This window comes from Schistocerca gregaria, unplaced genomic scaffold (assembly GCF_023897955.1).
Source record: "Schistocerca gregaria isolate iqSchGreg1 unplaced genomic scaffold, iqSchGreg1.2 ptg001595l, whole genome shotgun sequence".
Lineage (NCBI taxonomy): Eukaryota > Metazoa > Arthropoda > Insecta > Orthoptera > Acrididae > Schistocerca > Schistocerca gregaria.
Window position 1 is genome coordinate 17,501 of NW_026062873.1, and position 8,052 is coordinate 25,552.

At 50.3% G+C, this 8,052-nt stretch overlaps 1 non-coding gene and 1 pseudogene across 1 annotated transcript; both read left to right on the forward strand.

Annotated features, from left to right (window-relative positions):
- Positions 1–5,644: 5,644 nt before the first annotated feature.
- On the forward strand, positions 5,645–7,537 carry LOC126333457 (small subunit ribosomal RNA). Its single transcript, XR_007564217.1, has one exon. It is a non-coding gene; the product is annotated as a small subunit ribosomal RNA (ribosomal RNA).
- A 362-nt stretch (positions 7,538–7,899) lies between these two features.
- On the forward strand, positions 7,900–8,052 carry LOC126333454 (5.8S ribosomal RNA; annotated as a pseudogene).

Genomic DNA, 8,052 nt, shown 5'->3' on the forward strand with positions numbered 1-8,052 from the left:
GTCGTAAGTTGCAATCCACCCCTATATCTTGCGCCTCATGAAGAGTTATATCAAGTATGCCAAATTCCCGCTGTCCCTATACATGCAGTAAGTTCGTCGTGGGCGCTGGCCGGCAGGCCGCGAGACGTGACGCCCGGCGGCAAAGAGTGCTCCTCTGAGGATATAGATGTTCCGTTCCGCCGCACAATGGTGACGGTGACCGCTGCCTGCGGTGGCAACGCTGGGCACAGTCGATACTCGCCGTGTGGTGGAAGGTAAACATTATGCGGTACATCAGTACTTTCCTAATAGTTCGGTCGTCTCACGGCACTGCTTAGTAAATGATGCAAGGCCAAATATAGATGATTTATGCGAATGTCCCTATACGTGCTGTAAGACTGGGCACACAACGTGAATCGCACGTCAGCCAGACACTCGAACATGCACCACTCTCGGCCTGCAACGGAGACACACAATACGTAAACATCTGGAATGCGACAATGTCGAGTGCATCCTCTCTGCCACATTGCACCGTCGACACTATGATAACCAGAGCAGTAGGTCCACCTATAAAAGCACAATACCCCACTCCTCCGACAACTACCATTGCTCAGATAAATCAACACCACCAACACACATCCTACACAGAGGGGCACCAAATATCATCCCCCGCCCTCGTGTTATACCACATGAAAAATTGCAGAAGTGAGAGACACACATCCGCCAGCCTCTTGCTACAAGCATCGAACCGACGTGACGTATCTGACGGTGACTCAGGCATCCGTGTACTGCCACCACTATCCACCCCCCCCCCCCTCTCTCTCTGCCCCCTTCCCACACAATACCAAATTTAACCAACTTTATCGCTTAACCTAACTGTGGCTGTACCAGTTTATCGCTTAACCTAACTGTGGCTGTACCAGTTTATCGCTTAACCTAACTGTGGCTGTACCAGTTTATCGCTTAACCTAACTGTGGCTGTACCAGTTTATCGCTTAACCTAACTGTGGCTGTACCAGTTTATCGCTTAACCTAACTGTGGCTGTACCAGTTTATCGCTTAACCTAACTGTGGCTGTACCAGTTTATCGCTTAACCTAACTGTGGCTGTACCAGTTTATCGCTTAACCTAACTGTGGCTGTACCAGATTATCGCTTAACCTAACTGTGGCTGTACCAGATTATCGCTTAACCTAACTGTGGCTGTACCAGATTATAGCTTAACCTAACTCAATTTGTCCCTTAACCTAACTCAATTTGTCCCTTAACCTAACTCAATTTGTCCCTTAACCTAACTCAATTTGTCCCTTAACCTAACTCAATTTGTCCCTTAACCTAACTCAATTTGTCCCTTAACCTAACTCAATTTGTCCCTTAACCTAACTCAATTTGTCCCTTAACCTAACTCAATTTGTCCCTTAACCTAACTCAATTTGTCCCTTAACCTAACTCAATTTGTCCCTTAACCTAACTCAATTTGTCCCTTAACCTAACTCAATTTGTCCCTTAACCTAACTCAATTTGTCCCTTAACCTAACTCAATTTGTCCCTTAACCTAACTCAATTTGTCCCTTAACCTAACTCAATTTGTCCCTTAACCTAACTCAATTTGTCCCTTAACCTAACTCAAGTTGTCCCTTAACCTAACTCAAGTTGTCCCTTAACCTAACTCAAGTTGTCCCTTAACCTAACTCAAGTTGTCCCTTAACCTAACTCAAGTTGTCCCTTAACCTAACTCAAGTTGTCCCTTAACCTAACTCAAGTTGTCCCTTAACCTAACTCAAGTTGTCCCTTAACCTAACTCAAGTTGTCCCTTAACCTAACTCAAGTTGTCCCTTAACCTAACTCAAGTTGTCCCTTAACCTAACTCAAGTTGTCCCTTAACCTAACTCAAGTTGTCCCTTAACCTAACTCAAGTTGTCCCTTAACCTAACTCAAGTTGTCCCTTAACCTAACTCAAGTTGTCCCTTAACCTAACTCAAGTTGTCCCTTAACCTAACTCAAGTTGTCCCTTAACCTAACTCAAGTTGTCCCTTAACCTAACTCAAGTTGTCCCTTAACCTAACTCAAGTTGTCCCTTAACCTAACTCAAGTTGTCCCTTAACCTAACTCAAGTTGTCCCTTAACCTAACTCAAGTTGTCCCTTAACCTAACTCAAGTTGTCCCTTAACCTAACTCAAGTTGTCCCTTAACCTAACTCAAGTTGTCCCTTAACCTAACTCAAGTTGTCCCTTAACCTAACTCAAGTTGTCCCTTAACCTAACTCAATTTGTCCCTTAACCTAACCCACGTTGTCCCTTAACCTAACTCAAGTTGTCCCTTAACCTAACTCAAGTTGTCCCTTAACCTAACTCAAGTTGTCCCTTAACCTAACTCAAGTTGTCCCTTAACCTAACTCAAGTTGTCCCTTAACCTAACTCAAGTTGTCCCTTAACCTAACTCAAGTTGTCCCTTAACCTAACTCAAGTTGTCCCTTAACCTAACTCAAGTTGTCCCTTAACCTAACTCAAGTTGTCCCTTAACCTAACTCAAGTTGTCCCTTAACCTAACTCAAGTTGTCCCTTAACCTAACTCAAGTTGTCCCTTAACCTAACTCAAGTTGTCCCTTAACCTAACTCAAGTTGTCCCTTAACCTAACTCAAGTTGTCCCTTAACCTAACTCAAGTTGTCCCTTAACCTAACTCAAGTTGTCCCTTAACCTAACTCAAGTTGTCCCTTAACCTAACTCAATTTGTCCCTTAACCTAACTCAATTTGTCCCTTAACCTAACTCAATTTGTCCCTTAACCTAACTCAATTTGTCCCTTAACCTAACTCAATTTGTCCCTTAACCTAACTCAATTTGTCCCTTAACCTAACTCAATTTGTCCCTTAACCTAACTCAATTTGTCCCTTAACCTAACTCAATTTGTCCCTTAACCTAACTCAATTTGTCCCTTAACCTAACTCAATTTGTCCCTTAACCTAACTCAATTTGTCCCTTAACCTAACTCAATTTGTCCCTTAACCTAACTCAAGTTGTCCCTTAACCTAACTCAAGTTGTCCCTTAACCTAACTCAATTTGTCCCTTAACCTAACTCAATTTGTCCCTTAACCTAACTCAAGTTGTCCCTTAACCTAACTCAAGTTGTCCCTTAACCTAACTCAAGTTGTCCCTTAACCTAACTCAAGTTGTCCCTTAACCTAACCGACGTTGTCCCTTAACCTAACCGACGTTGTCCCTTAACCTAACCGACGTTGTCCCTTAACCTAACCCACGTTGTCCCTTAACCTAACCCACGTTGTCCCTTAACCTAACCCACGTTGTCCCTTAACCTAACCCACGTTGTCCCTTAACCTAACCCACGTTGTCCCTTAACCTAACCCACGTTGTCCCTTAACCTAACCCACGTTGTCCCTTAACCTAACCCACGTTGTCCCTTAACCTAACCCACGTTGTCCCTTAACCTAACCCACGTTGTCCCTTAACCTAACCCACGTTGTCCCTTAACCTAACCCACGTTGTCCCTTAACCTAACCCACGTTGTCCCTTAACCTAACCCACGTTGTCCCTTAACCTAACCCACGTTGTCCCTTAACCTAACCCACGTTGTCCCTTAACCTAACCCACGTTGTCCCTTAACCTAACCCACGTTGTCCCTTAACCTAACCCACGTTGTCCCTTAACCTAACCCACGTTGTCCCTTAACCTAACCCACGTTGTCCCTTAACCTAACCCACGTTGTCCCTTAACCTAACCCACGTTGTCCCTTAACCTAACCCACGTTGTCCCTTAACCTAACCCACGTTGTCCCTTAACCTAACCCACGTTGTCCCTTAACCTAACCCACGTTGTCCCTTTGCCTAACATAGTTCACTGCTCGGAATCTCTGGTGTCGTTGTTATCCTCATGTAGATGTCTTGCGAGTGTTGCTTACTTTCCACATATTCCTGCTATCCACTGTCAATTGTACTGCAATAGGACTATATCGCCGACCCCCCCCCTCCCCCCCCTCTGTCCCCCTCTGTCCCCCTCTTTGTGTCTCTGTCCTCTCAAGCTGGTCGGTCTGGCGTTTGAGTGTTAAATGAGCCTCGCAGCTGTTCAGTTGCATTCAGATGTCGACGCCCTCAGTGTACGTCGTGGTATGGTCTGTGTCCATTGTCCGCTGATGTCGTACGCGTAACCCACACGCTGTACCGATCATCGGTCGTTACGTACAGAGTGAAGTAGTGTGATACGTGTGACCGTACGCTGGCTGTGCCCAACGGTGTCGAATCTCAATTTCCATATGTTGTGCTTGATGCTACTTGTCTCGTCTCCCAATAACAGCTAGGTTGCACTGTGGTACGCCGTAGAGGCGTGTGGGAGGAACGTACGAACGCATTGTATGTCACCCTGGGTCGCTGGGGGTGGTGGTGCGGTGAGTCAGGTCAGGTCAGGTCAGCGTGAGCCGTCTGATGTAGTGACGCGTGTATTCCGACTTTGTCGTATTGCCTCACACAAAGTGCTACCCTGGTGGACCGCGTTCCATATCTGGGACATGCCGCAGATGCCGGTTGACAGTGGATCGCGGAAGGTACATCGCATACGTGCGCGGGCCACCTTCCACGTGTTCTCTTCTGCACATGTCGCAGTGTGTATGTGGTCTGATGTAGCGTGTCGTGACACATGACATCCTGGCATGCAAGAATTGTTGAATTCGCAAATGTAGGTGGACATCTACGTTTACTGCCCAAGATACGCAAATGAACTGGAAATCCGTTGTTGAGCGGTTGTTCACGCTGGAGGTGAATCTGTGATGGCGACGATCGGTACAGCTATTAACCGGTTGTTTCAGCGGTACCCGCCACATCCACACGCGTGACTAGGCCCATGTGGGTATGAAGCGATACGCGGCGGTGGCTTGGTGGGACTGTTCCCGGCCGGTGAAGGGGGGCCGCCCGGCGTGTTGGCCGCGCGCTGCGTGGGCGCACGCGCAACAGGCGGCTGGTGGGGGGCGCCGAGTGGCAGGAGCGCCAGCCGACGGGCCCGGCAGGCGGCGCAGCTACGCTGCGGCGCACCCTGCACGCGGCGCCTGGCGGCCAAAGTTGGTTCAGCCGAGCCCGGTGCGAAGCGCGGTGGACATCTGCAGTGTGCTGGTCTGATTGAGGACTGTGTGCGTTGAGGATGCGCCGCCGCCTGGCACTCGGCGCCGCGACGCCGTCTGCTGCTCGGTCGCCCCAGCGGTTCTCGCAGGTGGTTTGTATCGCAGTTGTGCGGACGTGTTGGCGCGTGCGCTGTGCTGGGAGAGTTCGCTTCTGCACCCAAGTGGGGCTTTGCCCTTGTGTGGCGCTGGCGTTGGAGCTGCCGGTCACCATAGGTGGCGCGTGTTGTCTCCCGCCGGCAATGCCACGACAGCACGCTCCCGGGCCTCTGTCGGCAGCGGCAAGCTCAGTTGGGAGCAAGGGTGTTCGCACTAAAACCGTCTACTCGCCTAACTCCGGGCGATTGCGCCTCTCTCGAAACCGACCAAGTACCTAGGACGGCGCTGCGCGCCGCCGGGACCTGAGAGGGTTTCGAGGTGTATCGTGCAGGGGAGCTCGGCCTCCTCCTGTTTGCAGAATAATTGAGCGGACGCTTGCGTGTTCGCGCGGGCCCCCGGGACACACTCCCGGGCGGCCGGCTGCTCAGCTCTAGTTGACGCAGCTCCCTGGTTGATCCTGCCAGTAGTCATATGCTTGTCTCAAAGATTAAGCCATGCATGTCTCAGTACAAGCCGCATTAAGGTGAAACCGCGAATGGCTCATTAAATCAGTTATGGTTCCTTAGATCGTACCCACGTTACTTGGATAACTGTGGTAATTCTAGAGCTAATACATGCAAACAGAGTCCCGACCAGAGATGGAAGGGACGCTTTTATTAGATCAAAACCAATCGGATTGGCTTGTCTGGTCCGTTTGCCTTGGTGACTCTGAATAACTTTGGGCTGATCGCACGGTCCTCGTACCGGCGACGCATCTTTCAAATGTCTGCCTTATCAACTGTCGATGGTAGGTTCTGCGCCTACCATGGTTGTAACGGGTAACGGGGAATCAGGGTTCGATTCCGGAGAGGGAGCCTGAGAAACGGCTACCACATCCAAGGAAGGCAGCAGGCGCGCAAATTACCCACTCCCGGCACGGGGAGGTAGTGACGAAAAATAACGATACGGGACTCATCCGAGGCCCCGTAATCGGAATGAGTACACTTTAAATCCTTTAACGAGTATCTATTGGAGGGCAAGTCTGGTGCCAGCAGCCGCGGTAATTCCAGCTCCAATAGCGTATATTAAAGTTGTTGCGGTTAAAAAGCTCGTAGTTGGATTTGTGTCCCACGCTGTTGGTTCACCGCCCGTCGGTGTTTAACTGGCATGTATCGTGGGACGTCCTGCCGGTGGGGCGAGCCGAAGGGGTGCTTTCGCGTCCCGAGGCGGACCCCGTTTAAATCCTACCAGGGTGCTCTTTGTTGAGTGTCTCGGTGGGCCGGCACGTTTACTTTGAACAAATTAGAGTGCTTAAAGCAGGCAAGCCCGCCTGAATACTGTGTGCATGGAATAATGGAATAGGACCTCGGTTCTATTTTGTTGGTTTTCGGAACCCGAGGTAATGATTAATAGGGACAGGCGGGGGCATTCGTATTGCGACGTTAGAGGTGAAATTCTTGGATCGTCGCAAGACGAACAGAAGCGAAAGCATTTGCCAAGTATGTTTTCATTAATCAAGAACGAAAGTTAGAGGTTCGAAGGCGATCAGATACCGCCCTAGTTCTAACCATAAACGATGCCAGCCAGCGATCCGCCGCAGTTCCTCCGATGACTCGGCGGGCAGCCTCCGGGAAACCAAAGCTTTTGGGTTCCGGGGGAAGTATGGTTGCAAAGCTGAAACTTAAAGGAATTGACGGAAGGGCACCACCAGGAGTGGAGCCTGCGGCTTAATTTGACTCAACACGGGAAACCTCACCAGGCCCGGACACCGGAAGGATTGACAGATTGATAGCTCTTTCTTGATTCGGTGGGTGGTGGTGCATGGCCGTTCTTAGTTGGTGGAGCGATTTGTCTGGTTAATTCCGATAACGAACGAGACTCTAGCCTGCTAACTAGTCGCGTGACATCCTTCGTGCTGTCAGCGATTACTTTTCTTCTTAGAGGGACAGGCGGCTTCTAGCCGCACGAGATTGAGCAATAACAGGTCTGTGATGCCCTTAGATGTTCTGGGCCGCACGCGCGCTACACTGAAGGAATCAGCGTGTCTTCCTAGGCCGAAAGGTCGGGGTAACCCGCTGAACCTCCTTCGTGCTAGGGATTGGGGCTTGCAATTGTTCCCCATGAACGAGGAATTCCCAGTAAGCGCGAGTCATAAGCTCGCGTTGATTACGTCCCTGCCCTTTGTACACACCGCCCGTCGCTACTACCGATTGAATGATTTAGTGAGGTCTTCGGACTGGTACGCGGCATCGACTCTGTCGTTGCCGATGCTACCGGAAAGATGACCAAACTTGATCATTTAGAGGAAGTAAAAGTCGTAACAAGGTTTCCGTAGGTGAACCTGCGGAAGGATCATTACCGACTAGACTGCATGTCTTTCGATGTGCGTGTCGTGTCGCGCAACACGCTACCTGTACGGCAGTGGCCGTGCGCCGCGTGCGGAACCACGCGTGCCTCTCAAAACTAGCGGAAGTGTTGTTGTTGTGTGGTACGAGCGCTGAAGCTCTGGAGCGGCTGGCCTGCGGTACCTGGCGCCTGGCGCCGGTTTTGAATGACGTTCGCCCGAGTGCCTGTCCGCTCCGGTGTGGAGCCGTACGACGCCCATCGGCTGTGAGGCCGTTGGACACAAAAAAAATAGTGGAACAGGGGCCGTCAGACGCCTCAGTCCCGCAAATGCTACTGTCTTGAAAGAGACAGTGGGAGACTGAAAAGGAAAAGATCACCCAGGACGGTGGATCACTCGGCTCGTGGGTCGATGAAGAACGCAGCAAATTGCGCGTCGACATGTGAACTGCAGGACACATGAACATCGACGTTTCGAACGCACATTGCGGTCCATGGATTCCGTTCCCGGGCCACGTCAGGCTGAGGGT